Below are 15,295 nucleotides of genomic sequence, written 5' to 3'. Positions count from 1 at the left end.
TAATCTCATGGCCACAAACTTCCAGAGCCCCAGATATCACCCCCTCACTCGACATTCTCCAAAACAGGAAGGGAAGAATAAGGGCAAATGGATTTTCTCCTCATGTGGCTCTGTCTTCACTCAGAGAGAAGTATCTTGTCCAGAGACTCCCCTAAGGTTCCCCTAGCTCATCCAAAACGGTCCCTATACCGAATATGCAAAGGAGAACGGGATGGCTATATGGCTGAATGCGGCCAAAGGAGAACAAACGCCTTGGGGTCCAACAGCCACCTGTACAAAGTCAGAGGCTTCAACAAGAAAACACAAGGAAAGGATGGACGGTAGGCAAGAAAGGAAAAGTCTGCCACAGAAGTCTTAGCTCTTCCCAAACCACATGAGGCTTAAAAAAGTCTACCCTCAGGGAAAATGTGGCATTTTACAAGGAGAATAAAGGATACACAAATTTTTTAATATTATACACACTTTTTCTTTAAGATTTTACTTCTTTGAGAGAGAGAGAGAGAGAAAGCACAAGCAGGGGGAGGGGCAGAGGGAGAGGCAGGCTCCCCACTAAGCAGAGAGCTTGATATGGAGCTGGATCCCAGGACCTGAGATCATAACCTGAGCTGAAGGCAGACGCTCAACCGACTGAGCCCCCCAGGTACCCCAATATTACAGACTTCTAATCCACTAGAAACTTCCGGAATTCAGAAAGGACCAGAAGACAGATCTCCCATTCATGACCTGAGCAAGGTTTTTAACCTCCCAAGCCTCCTTTCCCTTGTTTATAAAATGGGTTTATAATAGGACTTTCCTCAGGGGTATGTTCTGAGGATTTTAAAAATTAACAGAAAGCACTTAGAATGGGTCTTGGCATATGGCAAGCCCTAAATAAATCTTACCTTATTATTATTGCTAAGTGGCTATGGGGACTAAGTTTGAGTTTCTACATAATGCAGGGTTAGAAAATCATGAGAGCTTGAGAATTCGGAGATACCTAGGGCAGCTCCTGGGACTTGTTTCACAAAAATGCACAACAAGGAAAGAATAGGCAAGTGCAGAGAGATGCCATGGGCCAAACAGGTGACGTCTGAGAGAAGGACGTCAAGGCACTCACTCTGAACCAACGGATATTCAGTGGACCCAGATCTGTCTCACAGTTCAGCAAAACCCAAGAAGCTAGTAGTATCAAGTCATGGGTCCTTACATAGTCTTGCTCCCTTAAGTCACTTTAAGGCCAGTTTGACGAAGCTAAGAGCTTCAAGAGTAAGAGCTGTAGAGCAGCAGAGCTGTGCCCTTAGAGGTGGTGCTGAAGTTGCGATGCTGTGCTGTCTGCATGCCAAGGAGTGACTCCAGGAAGCGAGAGACTCGGGAATGACCCGGAGGACCTTTCAAAAGCTGTTGACAGGAGCAGCTGGGAGTTACCATGGCCAGCACAGAGTCACTGCACGCAACAGTACAGGGGCTAGGGGCCGCTGGCACTCCCTGCCACTGAGGGTCATGAGACATAAAAGCAGTTGCTGTCAATAGCGATTTCGAAAAGATGGTGCTGGAAACTGCCAATGGGACTGATGTTCATGATTCAAAGCAGCAGACCCTAGGTGGGAACTGGAAGATCTCATCGCTCAGAAGTTCTGGCTCTCCTCACCATCGGTGCAGGGATCAAAGTGCTGGTCACCGAACAGCAAACTGTAGAGGGAACAGCATGGGCTTGGAGTTAAAAGACCTGGACTCGAGTTCTGGATTTTCCCTTCTGTGACCTTGGGTAAGTCGCTTAACCGTCCAAGCTTCAGAGAATTTAATAATCCAATATATATGTAAATGCTTTATAACATATTACGTACCAGGGAAATCAAAACACTGTTCTCATTATATTTTCAGTATATTCCTCAATGAATAGTAAGATTAACAATTCTGCACAAGGGAACCTAAAGGGTAGAGAGCCCCAGAACATCTGAGTAGGGGCCCAAGCCACTTCTGGAGCCCCCCAACAAGAACCTTAGTTGCAAAACTGAGGTTTGGAGAATGAGAGACTTGCTAATGAAATGGATCAGAATCAAATTTGTGATCTTGTCTTTGGGCCTCTGCATAGATGCGGTACAAGTTTTCATCTGTTTTAATGTGCTTGAAATCCCATTTTGTGTCAAATGAAAAACCACCTGAATGTTTCCTGAAGAGGGTTTTTTTAGGGAAAACTTAAGCATAACGTGTCTGTGGTTGAACTTCTGTCAGTACAGTCCCTTCCAAAGTTCCTTGAGAAAACCAGAAGGCAGCAATATTTCAGCAGTTGGGAGAGAAGGACACATTACAAGACGTGATCACAGCTGCTGTGTTGTCAGGACATCCTTCGGGTGCGTGCAGACTGGTGCTTTCCACCCTGCACCACCCATCTCGAGGATTCCCTGCGCACATCAGGGCGGTGGCACCACCTCCTTGTCTCCCTTGCCTTGGGCACCGTCTTCTGTTTTGGCAACTCCTGTGCTTCTGACAGACGCCATCTGCCTATCCACTTTGAGTTTCCACTGCACTGACATCTGGGATTCAAAACTATTCAATCTACTGTCAACGGAGTCTTCTTTAAAAAAAAAAAAAAAAAATTAAGGGGAAAAAAAAAAGTCAAGAAGTAAAGGAATCCAAACACTATCTAAAATGAAACAGAGAAACAGCATTCTTTTGGTCTTGTTTTTTAAATAGAGCTTTCCATCCCCCGTGTGTTTATTCTATAATTAGAAAGTACGTTGTAGAAAGGGTGTTATGATCACCCTCTAAAAATCTTGTTTTTGTAACACTGAATTTACCATATGATATTAATTTAGGGAAAGAAAAACACAGGAAAGCAGCCACAGCACAAAGAGTTCGCAATGCAGTGCTATGGAGTTTCAGTCAAGAGGAATAGCTAAAAAATAATGTCTATTAATGTTTTCAGGCATGAAAGTGATGAAATTGTCTAATTTGAGTCCACATTGACTCTTGCCTAAACTATGGCAAGAGACTGAATTGATTATCCTGCTTCCCAATTTTTCCCTCCTCTGATTCAATCTCCAGAAATCACTGTGCTGAATCCCAAGTCTGATCATGCCCTCGCTCTGGTCAGAACCATTCAGGAGACCCTTATCAGCTACAGAACTAAAGATTGCCCCAAATTTGGTAATCCACAATCCCTCTAGAGTCATTCTCTACAGAAGTGGTACTGCTCCCCAAGGGCAGTGTTTGAAAATGTTGGGGGGATTCTTTCCAGTGATCAAACTGACATGACTGGCTTTGAGGAGGCTAGTTCTAGGGATACACACTCCCTGACGTGACAAAGAACCGTGCACCCCAAAATACTAATGGCATACCCATTGAAAAACTCAGAGCCTACCTTTTTAAGTTTTCCTATTTATTTTCTATTCCTTCTTCTGTCATATCCAACTCTCCCACCCCCTTGACTAGTTCCACTTCGACCTCAATGGCTATGCTCAGACAAGTCTCTCTAGTCTGAAATGTCCTTCCCAGTTCACAGATCTTTACCACCCTCAATCCTTCAAAACCCAGAATAAACTATTCCTACGGTCCAATCAGCATTAACTTCTCCCACTTCTGTGGTCCCTAATCACTTTGCTTATACCTCTGCTTTAACACTTGTTGTATTCTGCCTTTAATTAGTGCTATTTTTATTACTCTTATCTCTACTACCAAATCACACATTCCTTGAGGACAGGAATTGCTTTATTTATCTTTATATACCTCTAACACTGAGCACTCACTTAGTGCCCAGTGCTTTGTAGATTTGTTGAATTCAATTGACTTAAACTCATTATTTCTAAATACTTTTTCTATCAAATATATGTGGGAACATTCTAAATTTTAGATTTAATATGTAAAGCTTAATTTACATATTAGATTTAATATGTAAAGTCTTAGATTCAATATGTAAAGTCTTATTTTATTAGTTCTTCATGGGCAAAAATCTGTTTGAGTAAATTGCAAAAATGGTTGGTTTCCTGCCCCTGTAACTTAGACAGGGTTAAATCCTTTCAAAAGAAACAGCCAAAAGGAGTTAGTCTTCCAAAAGTCACAAGGAAAAGGAAAATGTAATTTTTTGGTGTTACCCAGTGAGATCTTTGTGTACACATAGCTCCCCAAATGACTAAACTTTACAAATTTCACTTGACTTTAATTCAACTTTCTAAAAAAAAATTTAAGTCACCTTTGGACTGGGATAAAACGTGGAAAATTCCAACTCAAAGTAAGATTTTTTTCCCCCAAGGAAGCTGTGAGCAAATGAAAACAAGGTTTGGCGGGAGCATTTTACCACCTCTACCATAGGACGGGTCACTGCCAACGCCATACTTGTTGATGAGACATTTGGCAAAAAGCCTGCTACAGAAATATAGTCTGTGACTTTATTTTGCTGGAGATTTCATCCATGAAGATTTTCTTTTCCAGTTACAAAGTTCTCCCAAGAGGGACATAGCTGCTTTTTGGAAACCTGTGAAGTGTTGGCAAGTCTTGCCCTGTTTACCATGGAAACTTGTACTTGGATAGAATTACAGTGTATGACCTGGTACAAGCATAGATGGATGTTTGATGCCTGCTGTTTTCTCTTCATGTTGATTTGGAAATTATAAATCATGGGACCAGATCCAATAACTTTGATCCTTCCAGTTCATTTGTTCATCATGGCATATGGTCATACCTGCTCAGACTTGAAAATACATTGGCAGATGATAGAACATATGTTACAATTAAAATTTATGGGTTTGGTTCTGATTAATCTGCATAAGATTGCCTGAAAAGGGAGTAGACTATTGGTAAGCATGGGTGATTTAATGTCTGCTTATCTTGTTTTTTCTTCAGGAGTTTGAAAATATCATATGGCTTCGAAACTGCATTGATGGGTTTTTGTTTTTTTTTTAATAAGAAAGAAAAAAAGTAACTAGACCCGCCTGCAAGCAGATATTATCTGCTTTCCTCTAAATAACGGTTTAAAGCATCTGGCCCAGGATTGTGTAAGAGATTTGTTTTTATGCCTTTGGGAAACATTTAACAGTCTAGCACAGGACCTCTTCGCTTCTTGCCTGGATTATGACAATAGTTTCTAACTTGATCCCAGACCACAGTTCTGGCACCCCACCCTCAATCCATTTGCCACAGTCTTACTGGCACTATCATTCAAAAAAACAGATCTGATCACCCCAATCCAATCGTTAAAACCCTTCAAACAATTTAGGAGAGCTTTTAGGAGAAAGTGCCAAATTAGCATGGCATGCAACATTCTGTCCTAACCTTTTTGGGTTACGACTCTCCTCTGGACGACGTGTCACTCAGGTATCACCCAGTTGTGCCTCTCTGCTTTTGAACCAGTGGCTCCCATGCACAGAATGTCATCTCTGTACTCCCTGCCTCTCCATGGCTTGCTTCTATTCACCTCTCACACCATGGACCATTTTCTCTAGAAACCAACCGGAAGTTTCTCATCTAGAAAAGGTGACCTCCACAAGTGTTCCAGTAGCACTTGCGCATACCTCTAGGATGGCAGCTGTCACAGTACCACATGGAAGTAGAACATGGAGGCTCCAAGAGACCACATTTTATCCAGAGCCTAACAAATATCCTGGCATGCAGAAGGTATTCAATAAAAACTGATCATATTATGAATGAACAAAAGGATGAATGAAGGAATAAAAGTTTGCTTTTACAGTTGTTTCTCTGGTTATACTTTTAGACACTGAGAATTCTTGACTTTTCCATTTTGAAAGGATCGTGAGATCAGGGATTATTTTTTCCCTTTCTACCATTTTGAGAAAACAAAGTAGATTTAAGAACCAAGCTGAACTAAAAGAAAATGTACACAAGCTAAGAATTGAAGACTGCTCTTTTCATGGCTAGCACAGCCCCGGCTCATGGTCGCAAGAAGAATCTGAAGTGTGTAGCAGCTCTAAAGCAGCAAAGGCTAATAATCTGACCACTATGTTTGCTCCTTGTCCATCTACCAGTCCCCACAAGCTGGGAGAATGTCCTCCCCTCACTTTCCAAGGAACACAATTAAGTATGCTCTGACAGGAGATGAAATGAAGATCTCATTCAGCAGTCCAGTAAGATTGATGACAAGATCCAAACTGATATAACCTACCCTACTGGTTTAATAGATGTTACCGGCATTGACAACACTGAAGAGAATTTCTGTCTCATCTATGACACCAAAGGTCCTTTGCTGTTCATTATATTATACCCTAGGAAGCCAAGTACAAGTTGTGCAAAGTGAGAAAGATCTTCTAGGGCACAAAAGGAATCCCTCATCTGGTGACCCATGATGCTCACACCAGCCATCGCCCTGATCCCTCATCAAGGTAAAGGAAACCACTCAGGTTGATTTGGAGACTGCCAGGATTACTTATTTCATCAAGTTTGACACTGGTGACCTATATATAGTGACCAGAAGTGCCAACATGGAAAGAACTGCTGCGATAATCAACAAAGAGAGATATCCTGGTTCTTTAAAAAAAAAAAATGTGTGTATACACACACACACACACACACACACACACACACATATATATATATAATTTATTTATTTGTTTATCTATTTTAGAGAGCGAGAGTGTGTGTGAGCAGAGGGAGGGGAGAGGGAGAGAATCTCAAGCAGACTACCCGCACAACATAGAACCTGATGCGGGCTCAATCTCAGGAACCTGAGACCGTGACCTGAGCTGAAATCAAGAGTTGGTTGCTTAACCGACTGAGCCACCCAGGCACCCCCATGCTTGTTCTTTTGATGTGGTTCATGTGAAAGATGCCCTAGGTGACAGCTTTGCCTCTCAGCTCTCCAACACTTTTATTATTGGCAAAGGAAACGAACCAAGGCGCTCTTCCCTGAGGAAAAGGGATCCACCTCACATTGATGAAGGAGAGACAAGAGACTGGCAGCCAAACAGAATAGTAGGTGAAATCATCTCTAGGTGATGTGAACTGAAAGGTCTTTGTATTTAATTAAAGATAATATGGCATAAATAGACCCATAAATACAGAGAACAAACTGATGGTTGACAAAGAGGAGGTGTTGGGGGGAGCAAAATGGGTGAAAGAGAGTGAAAGATACAGGCTTCTGGTTATGGAATAAGTCATGGGGATGAAAGGCACAGCAGAGGGAATATAGTCAATGGTATTGTAATAGTGTTGTATGTGTGAGAGCTGGTGGCTATACTTGCGGGGAGCACAGCATAACATACAGCCTCGTTGAATCACTATGTTACACACCCGAAACAAATGTAACATTGTGTGTCAACTATATTTCAATTTTTTAAAAAAGACAGTTTGGCATGATTAAAAAGAAACAAAGAATTGAAGAATGTCACAAACCATTTAAGAACTAAGTATTAATGATTTAAGCAGTCATCATTCAAATGACTTTGTGACCCTTTGCACTTTGTACTTTATACTGACCAGCACAGCACATCTAAAATGAAAATGCCAACCCTAGTTTGTGACCAATAAGCTGCCACATAGATACTGGTAATTTTTAGGATAAAATCATTTGAAGTTTACTTGAATACAAAAGGAATTAACATAAAATTGTTTAGCAATTTTGGGGAAAAAGTATGTTATTAATCTGAACCAGTAATAGGGTTTATAAATCCTTCTCATATTTAAAACAATCTGCTTGCAGGATTTGTGACTTTTCCACTTGTTTTCTTTTATTCCTACACATGTGCTGACAGTTCAAAGAATCCAATCTTTAATTCTAGTGTCATTAAACCCAGCTCCAGTCCAGAACTTACACTTTGTAACATCTTCCACCAGGCTCCAAGAGATAAAAGCAGTATTTAAAATCAGTCCTCTATGTAGAAAAAAAAAAATCTAGAGCATGATACAAAGTACAACAGACCTTCTAGCCCCCAGACCACATCTCTCCCCACCCCCTGCCCTTATTGGTCAATGTCTGACACTGCTTTAACAAACAAAAACACATATCCCCTCTAAGATTAAGGTTCTTTCCTGCTATTTTCATTCTCCTAGGGAGTTTTATCATAAGTGGGTGATGAATTTCATCCAATTTTCTAAATTTGTTGAATTAAATAAACAACTGTTTTTATCTTTTACTTCTTCTTTTGTTTTTGGTGCTATTCCATGCATCATAGTTTTAGTGCTTTGCTTTTAATAACATTTTCAATTTTTGTATTGCCAGTGTATAAAAATACAATAGACTTTTAAAACGTTGTATTTTTAAATACAGATTTGCAGATATTGTAAATATGGTGCAGAAAGGTCCTTTGTGGTTTTTATCTAATTTCTCTGAAGGCTTATGTTGTATATGCCTGTCATACAGGATCAAATCTAGGAAATTGACATTGGAACAATATATATTCTTGATTCTATGTCATTTTGTCACTTGTCAGCTTCATGTAACCACCAACCCAGTTATAGCATTATTCCATCACCACAATTCTCTCCCCTGTGCCCATTCTCCCCATCATCTTTAACCCCTGACAACAACTAATCTGTTTTCCATCTGTATAATTTTGTCATTTGTAAAATGTTATGTAAATGAAATCAAGCAACATGGTGTCTTTTGAGATTGAGTTTTTCTCATTTAGAATAACGTTCTTGTGATCCACTCAAGTTGTTGCTGTGTCAGTGGTTCATCTGAGTAGTATTCCATGGTTTGGCTATTATACTTTTTGTTTAATCACACACTTACTGAGGGACATTTTGGTTGTTTCAAGTTTTTGATCAATACAAATAAAGGTGCCAAACATTAAAAAAAAAAAAAAAAAAGAAACACAAATTAAGAGAATAAGACTCAAGGTGCTGACTTAAATTCACACTGCCTAGTATGTTTCCCTTTTGCCCTCTTTGCCAGGAAGCTCAGAGCCCAATTTATTATCCTGTTGTAATTAAACAGTTCTACTCTTTGTTTCAATTAGATGTGTCATTCCTTCTACTATATTTTATGGACTACATGTTTGTGTTCCCCCCCCCCCAAATTCATATGTTGAAGCTCTCACCCCCCCCCCAGTGTGGTTATATATATGATGGGAGCCTCTGAGGAAGTAAAGTCAAGTTAAGTCATTAGGGTGGGGCCCTGATCTAAGGGGGATTAGTGTCCTTACAAGAAGAGTCACCAGAGTGCTCGCATGCTCTCTTTTTCTTTCCCCCTTCCCTCCTGCCCTCCCTCCCTGCACACTTACTAAGGAAAGGCCATTTGAGGACACAGCAAGAAGGCAGCCAAAAAGAGAGTTCTCACCAGAAACCAAACAAGCTAGAAACTTGATCTCAGACCTCTAGCCTCCAGAACTCTGCGAAAATAAATTTCTGTTGTTTAAGCCACTCAATCTACAATATTTTATTATGGCAGCCCCAGCACTTGCATATATGATTCTCTATCTGACTTTTTACTGCTTACCCAGCAATTAGTCCCTAAGCTCTGGTTGCTGTAACTTCTGCTGTGCGACATCTCCCATCATCCACTCACCAGTCCCAACAAATTTGAAAAAATATTTCATAAACAATGAAATTAAGACAGGTAATAACTCACCATAATAATTTGAGGGCCACACTCAACCTATACTTGCAACCTTATATTCAACCTTGTCTATTGCTTTTTAAAGAGTATCCTCTATAATTTCATAAAAAGTGGAGCACCTGGGTAGCTCAGTCAGTTAAGCGCCCAACTCTTGGTTTCCACTCAGGTCATGATCTCACAATCGTGAGACTGAGCCCTGAGTCAGGCTCCATGTTCAGTGCAGAGTCTGCTTCAGATTCTCTCTCCCTCTCCCTCTTGCACTCTAATAAATAAATAAAACTCTAAAACAAAAACAAAAAAAAAAAGAAAGAAAGCAATGACGACTTTTTTTCCTTCTTATACTTAATGTCCAGTTTTATAGGTGATGTTTCTACAAAACTGTCAAAATTGACAAGTGTGCCGCTATGGCCTGATTTCATGGGACAGTGTGTCCTTATCAAACGCTTAAAAAAAAAAAAAAAGCCCACTTCTACCCCACTTCCTTTGTTTTCATATTTTTCTCTTTTTTCTAATCTGTAATATCATCCACAATCCAGCCCCACTCCTCCATTCTTAGACCTGTTTCTCCTACCACACTGTCAGCAAATGAGTTCAGTATTGCCCATTTCTTTGCTGTCATTCATCTTAGTTTATGCAAACTCTTTTCTTCTCATAAGACACACTCCAGATAGCTATCTTATGAGACTTCCAAACTGTAAGATCATCCAGGGGAAGTATAGATGTTTAGAGCTACAAAAAAGCTAGTATTGCTCAAAGAATAGTTTTTATATCAAGGGAAAAAATCACTGACTAAGATAACAAGAGTTTCTGGGTTCCTGGGTGGCTCATTCAGTTAAGCATCCGACTCTTGATTTCGGCTCAGGTCATAATATCAGGGTCGTGGGACTGAGACCACTGTCAGGCTCCACACTCAGCAGGGAGTCTGCTTGAGATTTTCTCTGTCTGTCTGCCCCTTCCCCTGCTCTGATTTTTGCTCTCTAAAATAAATAAATAAATCTTAAAAAAAAAAAAAAAGAATTTCTACTACAGCTCACATGCTTAAAAACTGTTCTTAAAAATTCTCCATGAGCCAAAATATTCTGAATTTGTATTGAAAGAAAAATCATATAGCTGAGAATACTTGAGATAAATCCATTTTGACTTTCTTTTAGTCTTTTTTTTTTTTTAAGATTTTATTTATTTGTCAAAGAGAGGGGAAGAGAGAGAGAGAAAGAGCACAAGCAGGGGTTGCTGCAGGCAGAGGGAGAAGCAGGCTCACCACTGAGCAGGGAGCCTGATGCAGGACTCAATCCCAGGACCCTGAGATCATGACCTGAGCCGAAGGCAGACACTTAACCAACTGAGCCACCCAAGCGTCCCCATTTTGACTTTTTTTTAGGTACAGAGGTAAAGAAATGACAGATTTATTTTTTCAAAACTGTATTTGGTTATTTTGACAAAAACAACTAAAAAGTGGTTGAATCGTGTAGATTCCTGTATGGACAGACTTCAATGAGAGACAACATTAGTAAAACAGGAAAAATAATAAACTGAAGTTAAATGTGATTTCAAATTACTTTATAAGCAACTAAGAAAAATTCTTAAAGACTTCCTGGATGAGCATGTCAAAATTACCCTCCTGGGCATTTAGAAATTAAATAAAGTTAAATAATGACTCAAGAGGCAACAGTGTCCAAATACAGAACAACCATTTCCACTTGCTGTCAAGCATGAGGACAAGTGTGCTTCTATACATGTTCTGAAAAAGACCCTTGGTCAGGAAAGCGAGCACCAGTTCTCACTTCTTTGAGAATTAAAGTACTTAGTGTTTTCTAGAAATGTCCAAAAAGAGCTTAACAGACCTGACATTCAAGGTGTTCCATGGCATCCCCAATATAGGACTTTTCCAGTTTTCTATTCTATAGTCCTATTATAGACTCTATTCTCAAGTCAAAGCAAGCTCCTCCTTGACCACACTATCTAATGTTTTCCACCCCACTCATGTTTTATATTACCCTGCTTTGTTTTCCTCATAATACCTATCACTATCTGAAATTATCTAACTGATTTTTTTACAGTCTATCCCCTTGCCTCGTAGAATGAAAGCTTCATGAGAGCAAAGATTTTTCCTTGTTTAGTTCTATATCCCCAGGGTCTAGGACAGTATTTGTCACAACGGAAGTACTCTATAAATATTAAAGGAATGAGGGGCGCCTGGGTGACTCAGTCGGGTAAGCATCTGCCTTCGGCTCAGGATATGATCTCAGGATCCTGGGACTGAGCCCTGCGTTGGGCTCTCTACTCAACAAGGAGTCTGCTTCTCCCTCTTCCTCTGCCCTTCGCCCCTGCTCATGCTCTCTCTCTCTCTAATAAATAAAATCTTTTAAAAATATATTAGAGGAATGAATTAATTAATTAGTGAAATATTTCCCATGAACATCCAAGCTTCATTGTATATCTGTGCCTTGGCATATAGTTTCCTCCATCTAGAAGGCCTGTGCTCTCCTTCTATACATCTTCATAGTCCAACTGAAATTTTATAGCATCTAGGCCCATGTTAGAGTTGCCAGTGTGCACACTTCAGCCCCTCCACAGAGTGGAAGAGAGTTATGGGATCAGCCTTTGATATTTTCTTGTCACATACACAGATAACACAAGCATGCCTGTGCGAGCGCGCGCGCGCACACACACACACACACACACACACAGAGCACTGTATCATTCAGCATTTGTTAATGAATGGGACTGAGGTACCATTCAAGTTCTACATGTGATTTCACCTTAGCTAGAAATTTAACCAGAAAAGTAGACCTATCATTTGGTTAGTGCTGTGGAATGGCAAGAGAAATATATCAATTACAGGTGCTTCATCCACATAAAAACAGCCAGAATAGCGAAACTCTGATGCAAACTGCCATCATTAGTTAATAAACTTGTATTTAATTTTGTCATATTAAGCTCGGTTGTCCCTTGTCTGGCTCCTGGGACACAGCCAGGACTCCATATGGCATTCTGATAGGAGTTGGGAAAAAGAGAAGGAAAAAAGATAAAACAGAACCTCCTCAAACCTACATAAATCTGAAAGGGCCTCCTGTCCCTGGGTTTATGTCAGACTGACCTCTCTGCTGCCCTAGTGGGGGAATCTGGCTTGAGCAGGTTAGCTGAGATTTATAAAGGCAGGAGGAGAAGTGCTTTTGTTCATCCCTTGAACTGACGGGTGTTAGTACCAAGCCAGTCACATACTCATGTTTTCAACCACCAAATTCCCCTTTCTTGTCCCTTTCCCTGCAGGCACTCAGTCTCTATCAGCCTATTCAGTAATAAGCTCTTTCCACTAGACTCTAAACAAGAATTCTCATGACAGTGAGTCCTCTGACCATAAAAATTATGTGTTTAATCTCATGCTTTTTTTCTCTGTATTACCTCTATGCTCATTCTTGGTCTTGTAACACAGAAGTATGTCCTTTTTATTTCAACTTGCTCTTTAATATCCCCTGCTGGATCTAGAAGTGAATGAAATCTGTGGATGATAGTTTAGCTGGTGCATTTATTTTGGTTTTCTGATCAGGGTCAATGGTGGGCTACAAATTGATCAGTGATTTCCAAGGTGGATTTTTTCATACCTAGGTTGTGAATAAAATTCTTAGAATTAAATTAATTTGGACTTACCTTTAAATTTCAGAAATAAATACTGAGCAATAGCATTCCTTGATGCAAAACATAGCAAAAGTTGCTGTGTCTCCAAACAGACTGGGAACTATTGTTTTCACAGAAACAGACCTAGTCCATTTCATGAATACTGTCCAGTTACCTAGCACAAAGTTTGGATGGGGTTTTTTGTTTGTTTGTTTGTTTGTTTGGGGGTTTTTTGTGTGTTTTTTTTAAGATTTTATTTATATATTTATTTGAGAGAGAGAGCACACGAGTGGGGAGGGGCAAAGGGAGAGGGAGATAGAATCTGAAGCAGGCTCCGCACTGAGTGCAGAGCCCTATGTAGGGCTCAATCCCATGACCTGGAAATCATGATCTGAGCTAAACCCAAGAGTTGGGTGTTTAAGCAACTGAGCCACCCAGGTGCCCCAAAGTTTAGATGTTTCACGATGGTAATAAATTAATTCACATTTGGGTGCCTGGGTGGCTCAGTTAAGCATCTGCCTTCGGCTCAGGTCATGATCCCAGGGTCCTGGGATAAAGTCCCGTGATGGGCTCTGTGCTCAGCAGGGAGTCTGCCTCTCCCCCTCGGATTCTGTTAGCTCACTCTCCCTCCCTCTCTCTCTCTCACAAAAATAAATAGATAAAAATTTTAAAAAAATAAATTAATATTTGCTGCTTGCAAACTCTCTGAATTTTAAAATATTCATCCTTCTTTAAGCCTTTAAAATTAGAAACCTGACACGTGGGAAGATTACACAGACAACTGTTAGGAAGTGCACCAACCATTGCTTCCAGGTCAGCTTGCCAACCTTACAAAACAGTGCAAGAGTCACCCACCCCATAGGTAGAGATGCATATTCACGGACACCAATCCAGCCCACTGATACTGGTGAACGAGTCAGATGTGAGTACGGCTTGCTCACAAGACTATCTTTAAATATGATTTAAAACACCCTATACAAATTGGAGCATAGGGGCGCCTGGGTGGCATAGCGGTTAAGCGTCTGCCTTCGGCTCAGGGCATGATCCCGGCATTACGGGATCGAGCCCCACATCAGGCTCTTCCGCTATGAGCCTGCTTCTCCCTCTCCCGCTCCCCCTGCTTGTGTTCCCTCTCTCGCTGGCTGTCTCTCTCTGTCAAATAAATAAATAAAATCTTTAAAAAAAAAAAAAAAACAAATTGGAGCATAAGTCAAAAACAAGAGGAAGTGGTAAGGAAAGGTTAACCATGCAGTCTCAATCCCAACTGCAGGTGCACAGAGCTGGAAAGACCTATTATGTGTCAGGAACTGCTTAAAGTCCTTTAACACATTAGTTATAGAAACCTCACGGCAGGGACGCCTGGGTGGCTCAATCAATTGAGCATCTGCCTTCAGCTCAGGTCATGATCCTGGGGTCCTGCGTTCAAGCCCCACATCAGGCTCCCTGCTTCTCACTTTCCCCACTGCTCATGCTCTCTCCCACTATCTCTCTCTCTCAAATAAATAAAATCTTTAAGAAAAGAAAAAAGAAACCTCATGGCAGGTAGTGGGTGGTAGGCTACTATTACTGTTTTTAATTTAACATCATGCACATGAAGAAATAGACATACAGGGAAGGCTACTTGCCCCAAATCATACATAAAGTGGCTAAGCAGTGGAGCTAAGACTCAAAATTTCAGAATCCACACTATTAACCACTATACCACCTGCGTAAGGGGTACGAACCACCTCTATGAACTCTAGCGAAAGATATCTTGAAGTTACAGAATATTCGAGAAGCACTGCACAAGGAGGAGGAAAATGATGCCAATCCAGGGCACTGTGTTGCTGCAAACAACTTCAAAGAGGCGACAGACTACTCTGATCAGCATAGGCAGGTGTTGCAATGGGTACAATATCTGCATCATCACTAAAGGAAGATATTCAACAACTGCCAAAACAGGAAGCCATCCAGAAAAAAAATTGTGCATTTGTTGTGAACAAATCAAATTCCTAAGAAACACAGCAAATATTATAGTGTGCATTTTCCTCAGTTATATTCAAACGGGAGTTGGCTATACCCTTCTTGGCATGTCAGCTGCCAACAGAGATGCAAGAAAGGAAATGAACAAATGTCAATTATGTCAACGAGGCACCACTGAACTAACATCACAACCATCATGAAGAACACTTGGGGTGTTTTAAAGAAACATCATCA

The 15,295-nt window shown here is 40.6% G+C and overlaps 1 pseudogene; it reads left to right on the top strand.

Annotated features, from left to right (window-relative positions):
- The first annotated feature begins 227 nt into the window (after positions 1-227).
- Positions 228-15,011, top strand: LOC113262585 (40S ribosomal protein S4-like; annotated as a pseudogene).
- Positions 15,012-15,295: the final 284 nt, after the last annotated feature.

This window comes from Ursus arctos, unplaced genomic scaffold (assembly GCF_023065955.2).
Source record: "Ursus arctos isolate Adak ecotype North America unplaced genomic scaffold, UrsArc2.0 scaffold_2, whole genome shotgun sequence".
In the NCBI taxonomy this organism is placed as follows: Eukaryota; Metazoa; Chordata; class Mammalia; order Carnivora; family Ursidae; genus Ursus; species Ursus arctos.
Note: the sequence above shows the minus strand (reverse complement) of the source record. Positions and strands in the feature narration are given on the sequence as shown.